Raw genomic sequence first — 14433 nt, forward strand, 5'->3', positions numbered from 1 at the left:
AATATCAGTCCATTAGGGTGTTGCTATCAGTCTTTCAGGGCGGAGCTACCAGCGCTTTAGGGCGGGGCTATCAATCCTTTAGAAAGGAGCTATCAGTCCTTTAGGGAGGAGCTATTAGTCTTTTAGGGTGGAGCTATCAGTCATTTAGGGAGGAGCTATTAGTCTTTTAGGACAGGGCTATCAGTCCTTTAGGGTGGTGATATCAGTCCTTTAGGGAGGAGCTATTAGTCTTTTAAGGTGGAGCTTTCAGTCCTTTAGGGCGGGGCTATGAGTCCTTTAGGGTGGAGCTATTAATCCCTTAGGGCAGGGCTATCAGTCTATTAGGACAGAGCTATTAGTCCTACAGGGCGAAGCTATCAGTCTCGCAGGGTGGAGCTATCAGACTTAAAATCAGAATATCGGAATATGGGAACATCAGTCCTTTAAGACAGAGCTATCCAGAGCTATAGTCCTATAGGTCTTGAATGAGTACTATTAATGATAATACCAAGGCCTGAAAGAGTTTTTCATTTCATGATGCCAACTTCAACTTCATCAGATTGAAAAATCCTCACAGGTGCCACGTGTGCTGATATACAGACACTCACAAAAGCATTTCTGTTAGGTGCCATTAATATTCTAACACACGTTCACTTGAAACCCTTACCACGATCATTTAATGAGGACACGCTGGCAACAAATCAAAATGCCCACAGAGACAGCCATGTTTGCCCAGAGATGAAATAGTAGTGGGCAGGGAAAACCCGCATCTACGTTCAGTGAAGACAGGAACAAGAGCTGCTCAGAAACGGGGGCTTGACACCGACTGTACAGACTGTTTTTTAATGTGATTTTTGAGTATTTTGTTTAGTTTTTAGGGCAAGAGTATTTTCAGGAGAAAAGGACCCTTCACATCAAAAACTACTGGTCATGATTCAGCAACCAAAACACATTGCTTATAAACAAACATCCAAGCATGCCATAGACCTGAACATTACAGTGACTTACTGTATATCCACAGAAAGAAGGATAAAGATGCAGTTTTAGGTTGTAAAGAAATCTAAATTGAATGAAGACAGCAGAAGTCAATAATGTATTTGAATTATTTAGCCTGACATGCTTACTGCTCCAAAATATATGAAATGTTTCTTAAAATAAAGTATATTGTGTTGTTTTTTTTACCCAGACATTTAAAAAGAACATATTTTAGAGCAGTAATCACAAAACCTGGGCTTTTTTATTCAATATTATTGTACTGTCAGAAACTTATGCCAGCCCATGCCTAGTTCAAATGTGTGCGCAGAGGGAAAAAGCAAAAGGGAATAAACGGTTCAGGGAAAGAGCTTCAGCACCTTGTTTTAATCAGAGTTTCTGAAGGAAAGCCGCTGGAAAAAGTTCTGAGTCATTTTCCCTTTGCCTCTAAAATTGATCAGTGAACATTAAGCAGATTTGAGACTTATTAGGGAAATGTGAAATTGTTCAGTCTTTCTGCCAGAGCGTTCAAAGGCTTCAGAGGTTTTCCCTCTGGTTCTGTGCCCGGCGCTCCACGTGACTCTGCTGTTGATGAGGATCTTTCAGAGCTGCGATGACTACAGTCAGAATGATTTGCCCTCCTGTGAAATTTTCTTTCTTTTTCAAATATTTCCCAAATGATGTTGAACAGATTCAGAAATTTTCCACAGTATATCCTATAGTATTTTTTCTTCTGGAGAAAGTCTTATTTGTTTCATTTTGGCTAGAATAAAGCAGTTTTTACTTTTTAAAATATCATTATCATTATCAATATCATTAGCTCTCTTAAGCAATATTTGTTTTGATTGTCTACAGAACAAACCACTGTTATATCACGACTTGCCTAATTCCCCTAACTTCACCCTAATTAACCTAGTTAAGCCTTTAAATGCCCCCTTAAGCTAAAACTGGAGAAAAAAAATATTCAGGAGGGCTAATAATTCTGACTTGAACTGTATGCCATTTTAGTAGTCATATTAATGTTGAAAATTCAACTCTGCAGTTTAACAAAAACAGTGACTTTTATTGACATTTTAGTAGTTTGAAGTAGTATAATGTTAAAGAAACAGTAATAGATAGAGTAGGGCTGTGCAATTAATCAAAATCGAATCGCGATTTGAAACGCTGCCATTAGCTAATCGCAAGAGGCTGAAATATGAATTATATATGTATTATATAATTTCCACCACCCAGAGCAAATGCGTGCATGGCATCTGTGTCTGATACTCTTACTAGCCAACTGAGTGAGCACACTTTTGTTCTGCCCAATCAGAATTTCGCAACCAAACTATGCGGAAAGCCCACAATAAAACAAACAGGAAAGTGCGGACAAGTGAAACGATGACGTCTGCCACTTCAGAAGGATTAATAGACAAATTCATATCAGCATGTCGGTAATATGGGAATATTTTGGTTTCAAAGTCACAGACACCGAACAAAAACAGGTCATTTGTAAGAGCTGTCCCAGAATTGTTGCCACAGTAAGAGCAAATACAACAACAAGCACCTACATTGTAAAAAGTGATTAGTTACTTAAAGTGTGTAAACCAATTGCCTTAAAGCAACAAGTTGACTTTACAAAAATAATGCAAGTAAACCCATTGTAACTTGGTACGGTTAAATTGACTTCATTTTTATAATTTTGCAATTAAAAAAATAATTAAACTAATCACTTTTTTTTACAAAACACGTTTATTTAATATTTATGTATATATATATATATATATATATATATATATATATATATATATATATATATATATATATATATATATATATATATATATATATATATATACTTAAAAAAACAAATTTACAATTTGCATAATTATAAAAATTAAGTCAACTTAACAGCACCTAGTTGCAATGGGTTTACTTACATTATTTTTGTAAAGTCCACTTGCTGCTTTTAGGGCAACTGGCTTACTCGCTTTAACTAACTAATCACTTTTAAGACTGTAAAAAGCACCAAAGACTGCTATATAAGGAGTGTCTTGCTAAAAAGTCAACTAAAAGTATTGCCAGTGACACTCAATCTAGTAGCAAACAACAGCAAAGTACAACTTCAGAGTTGTTTGCGGCTGATAAACCATATAAAAAACATCACAAAGGCACCAGGAGATAACTAATGCCATAACTCACTACTGTTTGCTCTAGAGAAACAATTGTGTTTAATTTCTGATTCATTCATTCATTCATTTTCTTGTCGGCTTAGTCCCTTTATTAATCCGGGGTCGCCACAGCGGAATGAACCGCCAACTTATCCAGCACATTTTTACGCAGCGGATGCCCTTCATGCCGCAACCCATCTCTGGGAAACATCCACACACACACTCATACACTACAGACAATTTAGCCAATTCACCTGTACCACATGTCTTTGGACTCTGGGGAAAACCGGAGCACCCGGAGGAAACCCACGCGAAGGCAGGGAGAACATGCAAACTCCACACAGAAACGCCAACTGAGCCGAGGTTCGAACCCAGCGACCTTCTTGCTGTTAGGCGACAGCACTACCTACTGCACCACTGCCTCAACTAATTTCTGGATATTTATAAATAAATTAGAATAAATGTTGGAGTTAGCAAAAAGCTTAGAATGACCAAGAGGCGACACTCGATAGAACGTTCCAATGCAACAGCAGCGCCCAGCAACAGCCCTGCATTCCGCCATTTTGGAGTGAAAGTGATCGGCCGTCCATTGGATCTCATTACTTTTGCGATGGCAAGCAGCTTCTTTGTTTTTATTTATCTAATTAAAAAGCGTATTAAAGCTGAGATACAACCTGAAAGACGACAATACAACACTTATTATCACAATCATCAGCACTTTTACTAGTTTATTTTACAGACTTATAATATGCCGTTGTACTATTGGAGCTTTCATTCCAAAATGGCCGCCGCGCCCTCTAGTGGCTGTTTCCCAAATTACACTAGAGTGTCGCCTCTTTGTCATTCTAAGCTCTTTGGAGTTATTTAATATCTTTTCAATTCCTTTTTTAGCAGTAAGAAGCTACGATACAGAATATTGAACTGAAGCTTGACTACAAAATGATATCGCAAATCAAATCGAAATTGCAATATCTGTTAAACAAAAAAGCAATTAAATATTTTCCCCAAATTGTACAGCCCTAATATAGAGAAACAAGTCTGTAAAATAACAGAAAATGTGCTGGCAGCTTATTACAAGGTTTTTGTAGGGTAATATACAACACCAACCCAGACATTATATCACTTTAAACTATTAAATATGTTCATTAAAGTCACTTTTTATAACTTTTCACGGTTAAAAGTTGTTGGAAGAAACATTAAATTGCAATTCAAAAGCATCAATAAACAGGTAAAAATGTCAAAAATGAATCCTGACTCTTGATGATGAGGATCTTTCAGAGCTGCGATGACTAAACACCTCCAGCAAGCTAACACGAGATTAATTCATCTTGAACTGTTTACGTAATTCATTTAGTTTCTGAAACTGCGCTCTCAAAGTCGCATGGATCTTTTTAGTGAAGCGAGCGCACAATGGGAAGAGACAAGTTGATTTCTTCATCAGCCTGTTCCTGCCTAGTAAAATAAACAGAGAGCAGATCGATGGAGAAGGAAGAGGACAGAGGTCTTACAGTCACATTCATCCCCATCCGCAGCTCATTTCCTTCCAGAATCCTTCTCTTCTTCTGTTATTTAAAACCCTTATATGCAAGCGGCGAAGGTCTTTTTAATGAAGCTAAGGAGAAGTTGAAAAGATTGAGAAGTAAAATACTACTAGCAAACATCTCAACACCATCCATGCTGCTGAAAAAGATACATACAGTTGAATCAAAATTATTAGACTTTCTTTGTCAAATATTTCCAAAGTAATGTTTAGAAGAGCAAGGAAATTTTCCAACCCAGGCTCATTCTGGAAACGTAGCCCCGCGGACATTTCTGGAGACCGCGATTTAGGTGGCCGAAGGTACGTATGGCCGCATTTAGTTTTTTTCGAGCGAGCGCTACGGGGCTCCTCCTCTTCGTGCTCGCTCCATAAACCGTGTGGAGGGCTTTCCCGCTGCAACCAGTTTGTTCGCTTAGCTCGCAGTGTTACGTCGGCGGAGCGGAGGCCCGGAGGAGGAGGAGCCGGCCACGGGGACGACCGGGATCGGGTCCAAGGAAGAGCGGTTCCAGAAATCAGGTAGGATGAAAAACAGAATCTAAAAAATAAGGGCGAGAACGCGGCGAGATCCGAAAACGCGGTCAAAATCAGACGAGGGCTTTTGCTTTTTTTTTTCTGGACGGCTTTTGCAAATCGTCACTTGGGTTTAGGGAAGGAGGAGGAAGAGGAGGGCGGTTGGGTCCGCCGATTGGCCGCCCGCCCGGTTGATTGTTCAATCGTTCAGCCAGTCAGTGGGACGGACGGTCGCTCCACAGCGGCCACCGGCGGCTTTTCACGCGAGAACAGCGCGGGCGCGAACGGCGTGCGCTCCCGAGAGGCGTTCGAGACGCAAAAAAGCGCACACATCGGCCTCTCGCGGATCCGCGAAAACAAAAACTGCTCAAATACGTACCTCCCGGGACGTATTTCGCGGTCTGCAGAAACGTCCGCGGGGCTACGTTTGCACAATGAGCCCGGGTTGAAATTTTCACAGTATTTCCTATAATATTTTTTTCTTCTGGAGAAAGTCTTAATTGTTTTATTTTGGCTGGAATAAAAGCAGCTTTTATTTTTTTAAAAAACATTTTAAGGTCAATAATATTACCCCCCTTAAACAATTTTTGTTTACCACCACTGTTATACAGTGACTTGACTACCCTAACTTTAACCTGATTAACCTAGTGAAGCCTTTAAATGTCACTTTAGGATAAATACTACTATCTTAAAGAATATCTGGTCTAATATTATGTGCTGTCATCATGACAAAGATAAAAGCAGAAAGCAGAAATCGAGGAAAGAAATACACAGGGGGGGCTAATAATTCAGGAGGACTAACAATTCTGACTTCAACTGTACATTTCTGCTGCATGTTTTCCACTCAGTAACAAAATTGTCTGGGATTTGATATCTGGACTGTTGCTGTCTATGGAGATTAGGAGAGCTCTTATGTAAAAACTCTTATGATAGACGGCTGCTCCTCACTTAGGGCTGTCTATGCTAACGAGGAAGAGATGGTCACTAATGGGCGGGGCTTCCCCCATCTGATGACACGTACAAAGGGAGAATGTCAATCAAAGTGTTTCTGCAGACTGTACATTCAAGTCTGATAATAAAACATTTATAAATACATTTTTACCATTAGAAGCTGGTTATATTCACACACACCTGCCACATAACTGGGTTCAAACGGCTTACAAAAGTGATTTTTTGCATAATAGGTCGCCTTTAAATGCAGATATATGATTCCTGTTCACCGATCGCCTTCCTGACAAGCTAAGAGGTTAAAGTATTAACCCGTGTTTAATTGCGTCTCGCACTAAAACTCTCCGTCTCACTGCCGTCTTAAAAATGACCCCAGGGGCCTCTGTGTTTAGGACACCCAGCGTTCACATCCACATGTTACATGCGCGCATTAGCAAGTTACTGATTACCCTGCAGTGTGTGTGCGTGTGTGTATTTTGGGACTTGACTAAGAATCTGAAGAGTTAACAGAATGACATGCTAATGTAAACGTAATCCCAGAACAAGACCACCCTAATCGGGCCCCCAAGCTGTGTTGCAGATTGCCCGGCACACCATTTCAAATGCCTTGCCATATACAAACACTGCGGAGAACTTGTTCACGCATTTTGCCATCGTTTGTTCACTCTCTCACGTTGCTCCGACCTCGTATTATTACTCTTTCAACCGTGAAACACAACTAGGAATGTCGGGGCTGCGCTTTTCCACAAAAAGGAAAGTGATTGATCATTTTTACTGTGAGAAAGGACAGAAAAAGCACCAAAACATTAGTCTAGATGACTTGCGTTACATGCTACAAGTCAGCTACAGTCATATGATTGAAAAACGAACACTAAAATCATTATTCATTGTACTGATAATCTTTCCCATATAAGTGCAGCTTCAGATAACGTCCAGCCAACAAATCATAAGGAAATTTTATAAAGTATGTGTGTATATATTGCATACACACTACCTGACTAAAGTCTTGTCGCCTATCCAAGTTTTAGGAGCAACAAATAATAATGTGAATTCTAGTTGATTATTTGGTATCAGAAGTGGCTTATATGAAAGGCAAAGGCCTCTAGATTACGCTTATTTTAGCCAAATAAAATATGATCATGCCTTAATTTAGAATTCTTTAATTAGGACAGTAAGACTTTGCTTAAGCAAAAGTCTTGTCACTGAACAGAATAATGTCCAGTATAGAATATAAAGTCCTGCTGCAGTGGAGACAGAATGAATATTGTGTCTGACTCCATCATGAGCTTGGAGGACTGCATCCATACATCTCTGACATGACTCAAATCACTGATTAATAAAGTCATCTGGAATGGCAAGGAAAGCGTTCCTGCAGGACTCCCAGAGTTCATCAAGATTCGTCTTACCACAGACATGCTCAATAATGTTTATGTCTGGTGACTGGGCTGGCCAATCCTAGAGCACCTTAACCTGCTTGTGATGTTGTGATGATTGGGATACAGTTGATTCATCAGAGAAACCTAGCTTCTTACCAAATGATTAACTAGAAGTCAAGTTATTATTTGTTCCTCTTACAACTGAGATCGACGACAATACTTTTGTTGGGTAGTGTTCTTTATATATAAGTATATAGTAACTTTTATGGCAGTATGAAGTGCAACTTATATCTCGGTTTTGATGTAAAGGTATAGATTCTTTTAAAATGGGCTTAATTTTACTTCACACATTTTTTTAAAAGTGATTTTAATTTTACCACGATACTGAAATGACAAATAAACAAAATCACTGATTAATAAAGTCATCTGGAATGCCAAAGAAAGCGTTCTAGCAAAACTTACAGAGTTCATTAAGATTCTTTGGATTCGTCTTACCCCAGACATGCTCAATAATGTTCATTTCTGGTGACTGGGCTGGCCAATCCTAGAGCACCTTGACCTGCTTGTGATGTTGTGATGATTGATATATATATATATATATATATATATATATATATATATATATATATATATATATATATATATATATATATATATATATATATAATTATATAAATTCATATACAGGGGTAAACATATATATATATATAAATCCTGTATTTCCTCCGGGTGCTCCGGTTTCCCCCACAGTCCAAAAACATGTGGTACAGGTGAATTGGGTAGGCTAAATTGTCCGTAGTGTGTGTGTGTGTGTGTGTGTGTGTGTGTGTGTGTGTGTGTGTGTGTGTGTGTGTGTGTGGATGTTTCCCAGAAATGGGTTGCGGCTTCAAGGGCATCCCCTGCGTAAAAACGTGCTGGATAAGTTGGTGGTTCATTCCGCTGTGGCGACCTCCGGATTAATAAAGGGACTAAGCCGACAAGAAAATGAATGAATGACTTTTACCACTAGAAGCTGGTTATATTCACACACTGCTGCAACACAACTTCTCATTCAATTGATTTCTGCATAACAGGTCCCCTTTAATAAAACCCTTACGTTCAGGAGCCATTAATCAGCCACGATCCTCAAATCCACAAATTCGTACATCAGCGCTGACACGTCCCGACTGCTTTCCTGATGTGAACATGAAAGAGCTCACTCTCACTGTCCACACACACACACACATCCAGCACCAATCAGCACTGTTTATATAACAGGTGTTGCCCTCCGCTTGTAAGAGGAAGACTGGGATCTGCTTGACAGACATGTTAGTTAAAGACTTCTGAATCTGGAGCCGTCAGATCTTTTCTGCGTGCACTCTTGGTGAACCCAGCCTGGTGCTAATCAGCCCGCCGTATCGTATCTTCTCACCTCTGACCCTCGCAACTTATAAAATAAGAGCCATTTATTTTCGTCCGATGCGGCGGCTGCCAAAGCAAATGGAAAGCAGCACTTGTGATTGGTTAGGTTTGAGGGCGAGGAGCTGAGGAAGATGCCGACTACACTGGTTTGAATAGCTCTATTTGACGATTTTCTGGGGAGTCGAACAGTATTCAGGTACCGAAACTGACTAATCTCAATGCGAAAAAATATTTTCTTACATTACTTTCTCGTTTCTAGTCCTAATATCTAAAACAATTCTTAGAGAAAGTGAAAATATTGTTTTGTTTTCACCTTCAGAGGAAACAAGTCCAAATTAAAAATCGAAATGATCTGCCATTAATACCCAGAAATAAAGGTACGCCAGCTGTCACTTAAGCTATTTCAAAATGTACAAATGTGTCCCTAAAAGGTCCATATTAATACCCCAAAGGTACAAATCAGTACCTAAATAGTACAAAAGTGTTCCTCTTAAAAATCTTACTAATATATACTTTTGAGATACCAATATGGACCCTTTAGGTACAAATGTGTCCCTTTTTAAAGGTAAAACCCCAGTGACAGCTCACATACCTTTATTTCTAGGAGTGTAGGGTAAGTAAAATAATCTTGTTTTTGGTTTGAAATGTTGATTTTTGAACTAGAAGCAAGTCAAAAACTAAAGTAAGAAAACTATTTTTACATAAATCATATAAATTCTGTATAAATAATTGGTCCCACTTTTTATTAAGTGTCCTTAACTACTATGTACTTACATCAAAAAATAAATACAATGTACTTACTGTGTTTATAATGTATTTGAGAACACTTGTGGTGCTTTTGAGTTGGGAAAGAGGTTGGGTTATGGACAGGTTTGGTGGCATGAGTTGGTTTAAGGGATGGTCAACAGTGTATTTTTACAAATGCAATTACATACATGTATTTAATCAAGCATAAGTACACAGTAAATACATGTATTTACACAATAAGTACATTGTAACAAACTATTAATTCCTGTTTAAGTACATATTAGTTAAGGCCACAATATAAAGTGGGACCAATTAATTAAATATTGTTTTAATATTTTGAGCCCAAATGTTTTAAACTCTCTCGAAATGCTCAGTCACAGACCTTAAAAACACAGGCAAATGATACAACTTTCGCTGTATATTGTTTTTGTTTTTCTAATTTTGACTTGCTTTTAGTTCAAATCTCAACATTTCAAACCAAAAACAAGATTATTTTACTTACCCAAATGGCAGATAATTTAGATTGTTTTACGAAAAAACTCTTAATTTTGATTTATTTCTTCTGAAGGTGAAAACAAAACAATATTTTTACTTGCTTTAAAAATGTATTTTAAATATGTGGACTAGAAACGAGGCAAGGCAATGTAAGAAAATATTATTTGCATTGCAATTATTCAGTTTCGGGACCTGAATAGGGTATACGCCGAAGCATGCTGATAGGACTTTTAATTTGCCAGTAACCTATGTTAATTGTTTCCTGTGAATTGTATGCCAATGCAAAATTGGCGCGTTTAAGGTCTGTTTTCTTTAAAAATCTCCATCTCCACTAGCTGAGTGATATCTGATATAAAGTGGGTCTCAGATTGTACAAGAAGCCCTGCATTACATTACATTTCCCCCCTCCATGTCTTTATAATATGAGCATTTATTTTACCCCTGTATATTCAATGGAGCTCTGACGGGCACGTGCGAGCAAATGGCTTTTTCTCTCGTTTTACGCTTGGGCAACTAAATGAATGCCAAAGTCTGTTAAACTGATTGTGTTTGAATGACATTACAACATCGATGCTGTAAAAGAAACCATATAAAATGGAAAAAAAAAAAATTCCCAATAACAGGTCACCGGAAGTTTATCAGCATGGGCAAAACACTAGCTCGGCATATACCCCATACTGTTAGACTCCCCAGAAAATCGTCAAATAGCTATTCAAACTGTACTCATATCGCAATATTTATCGCAGAAAAACTGTATATTGCAATATCAGACATTTGCAATATCATGCAGCCCTAGAGAGAGCTGTTATTTATATTTATGAAATGCTTTATTAGTATTGCTCATTATTAGTCCATGTTACATTGTAGAGTTCATCAAATTCCTTGGAATTTCATTTCATTTTCATTTAATTTTTTTTTACGTTAAGTAGTTGTGAACAATTTATTTGTGTTGAATTTAAACAAATTAAGTTGAACATTATTCAATTTAATTTGTTTGTTTAAATTCAACACAAATAAATTGTTTGCAACAGTTCTGCATGCAACACTTTTTTCAGTGATTAATAGCATTAACTAATAAAACCTTATTGCAAATTGTGACCTTTTTTAGGCATTTTAAAATCCTGCAATGAAATATGAGGAGCTGAGGAAGATGTTGGTTGCTTATTAATGCTTGCATGTGATGAATACATCAGTGTGAGTGTGTTCCATCATCGCTGCTTTACAGAGAGAGCTATTATTTGAGTAATTCTGCTGATTTACAGCAGTTTTAAGAACTCTGCTTGTTCTGAAGCTCTCTGCAATGAGACGTGGCACTTGACTGCGGAATGAAGCTGACGCCCATATTCAACTCAACTTTTACACATGGTGATATATATGAGAGAGAAACAAACGTATAACAACCTTCACAAAGTATTAAAAATGATCAACTAGCAATTTAAATTATGTCATGAATGACTCGGGTGTTAGCACGCCAAGCTTCATTTTAAACTCAAAACAGATGGGTAAATAAATAGCCTGTGCATAAATGCAAGAGTACATGAGAGGATACTGAATATGTTAATGCTTGTATGTACTGAGATTATTATTTTTTTTGCATGTATAAAGGTTGCACAATGAAAAAAAAATTATGATTCATTGTATTTACTACAATTTTTAAGGTATAATGGTTGCAAACAATTTATATGGGATGAATTTGAAACTAACATATTAAGTTATACATCACTAAATTTAATGTTTGTTTAAATTCAGCCCACATAAATTGTTCACAATCACTTACCTTAACATTTAGTAAATCCAATAAATTATTTTTTAAGCCTCATTTTGCCAAATATGTACATTTGATTCATGTTTATTTAGTGCGCTTGATATAAATCAGCAAATTAAAATTAAGCAACAGGTTTAGGATTAAATACAAATATCAAGACTGAATATTAAACTTGGTTGGATCTAATTTTTCTTTCACATTGTTACATTTAAATAAAGTGTTAAAGCTGTCACAAATATATGAAAATTCATATTTAATGTTACAGATATTAATTTTTAAACATTTTGGTGACACTTTAAAATAAGGTTGTATTAGTTCATATATTTACAATCATGAATAAACAATGAACAATATATTTACTACTGTATTTATCAGGGCTGAATGACATTGGAAAAAAACATTGAAATTGCAATATTTTTTATGCAATACTGCAAAAAATAAACATTATTTTACAGGTAATTGTATTTTTTATAGATTTTTTTTCATTTTCCAGTTTTTTCATTATACAGTGAAATACTTGTTGTTTTACAGATGTTTTCTGTAGCAAAAATTCTAACATTAAATTTAGTTATTGATTGTATTTTGGTATTATTTTTCTGCTTTTTAAAGGAAATTTTCTGTATTTTCAGAGAATAACATGTAATTTTTACGTGAATATTTACAGATTATTCCTGTAAAATAGGGAAACAAACACTCAGTAAAATTGTTTTAGTACTATTGAAGATAGTAATCATATTAATAACGTCAAATTGCCTATTGTTTGTTAGGCTGCATATAATGCATGCACTGTAAACTATAAACAGTTGAAGTCAGAATTATTAGTCCCCCCTTGATTTTTTTTTCTTTTTAAATGTTTCCCAAATAATGTTTAACAGAGCAAGAAAATGTTCACAGTATGTCTGATAATATTTATTCTTCTGGAGAATGTCTGATTTGCTTTATTTTAGCTAGAATAAAAGCAGTTTTTAAAAATCATTTTAAGGTCAGTATTATTAGCCCCTTTAAGCTATATTTTTTTCGATAGTCTACAGAACAAACCATCGTTATACAATAACTTGCCTAATTACCCTAACCTGCCTAGTTAAGCTAATCAACCTAGTTAAGCCTTTAAGCTGACTACTGTCTTTAAAAAATTGTCAAATATTAAAAAATCTGCTGAAAAAATCTGCTCTTCAGTAAACAGAAATTGGGGGAAAAATGAACAGCAGGGCTAATAATTGAGGGGGGCTAATAATTCTGACTTAAACTATATATATATATATATATATATATATATATATATATATATATATATATATATATATATATATATATATATATATATATATATTGATATTAAATTAATTTTTTTATTATATTTTCCCCACAAAGGGTTGGTCTTAAACTCCACATAAATGTTTTATTTTATTATGAGTTTTGTTTTTGTAATGCATAGTGTAAAAGAAAACTTTGATTAATAAATGCTGTATTCTTCATTATATGTAAATACATTAACTAATGAAATCTTATTGTAAAGTTTTTTAGACACTGCAAAATCCTAATATTTAACTAATCTAAAAGTCTGGATGGTATCTGTCTGTCGTAGCTTTAGACCATTGTGTCTCTGTGTAATAATTATGCCGATATTCTCTCACCCCCATAAACATGTCTTTTGTTTGAGTTCATTAACTGTGGTCTTGCACCGTTGGTCCCCTGCTGTGAGCAAGCAGAATGAAATCAGGCCTCGGCCCTCAATCTACATACAGCTTCTGATAAAGCCTTCGATATCAGGCCCTTAACAGTTAGCACTTCTGAAATAAAGTAAACCACGTCTCTGTGCCATGTTCAATTCAGCTAATGAGTTGGTCAACGGTAGAGGCAAGATTTAAGCTTATAAGATAAATAAATATCAATAATGTCATGGATTATACACTGTAAATAATGCTGGTTTCCATACAAATCCTTCATGTTGTCCCAACACAATTTGGTTTAATTAACACCAATGTTTTTGCAAATTTAAGTTGGTTCAACATAAAACAATTAAGTTGTCCATGAAAAGGCTTAAGAAATGTGTCGATTCAGCTCGTTTTAAATAAGTAGTTTGAACAACCAGCTTAAAATACTTTGGGAAAGAGTTTCCTCAACTAAATTTGGTGGCACGTAACAATTCACACCATTCACTACGGGCTTTTACCAGCCTATTATTAAGATATTAAACGTTTATTAGCACTTACACTGTGTTATTTTATTTTACATGTCTAATCCTACCCAATACCCAAAGCCAAATCCAGCAACTACTGTAACAAATGCTGGATTACACAATTCCGTATGTTGTCCCAACACAAATCGATTAAGCTAACTTGTTTTTACAAATGTAAATGAACATATAGCAATTCAGTTGTCCCCAAAAACTCAAGAATTGTGCTGTTTAAGCTCACGGTAAATAAGCAGGCAGCAAAAATATAATTGTTTGAGTGTACCTTACTATTAACAAGCAGCTAGATACGGTTTATTAGGGTAAAAGTATAAGTTAATGGTTTGTTATTAGCGCAAATTGTACATTAAAATAAC

At 36.2% G+C, this 14433-nt stretch overlaps 2 protein-coding genes across 4 annotated transcripts in view; one reads left to right on the forward strand and one right to left on the reverse strand.

The window, feature by feature from the left end:
- arfgef3 (ARFGEF family member 3) overlaps positions 1-14433 on the forward strand; it is a 973876-nt gene that overhangs the window by 680472 nt on the left and 278971 nt on the right. The gene's annotated exons all lie outside the window — the stretch shown is intronic.
- pkdcca (protein kinase domain containing, cytoplasmic a) overlaps positions 1-14433 on the reverse strand; it is a 46522-nt gene that overhangs the window by 29884 nt on the left and 2205 nt on the right.

Source organism: Danio rerio, chromosome 13 (genome assembly GCF_052040795.2).
Source record: "Danio rerio strain M-AB ecotype USA chromosome 13, GRCz13ab, whole genome shotgun sequence".
Lineage (NCBI taxonomy): Eukaryota > Metazoa > Chordata > Actinopteri > Cypriniformes > Danionidae > Danio > Danio rerio.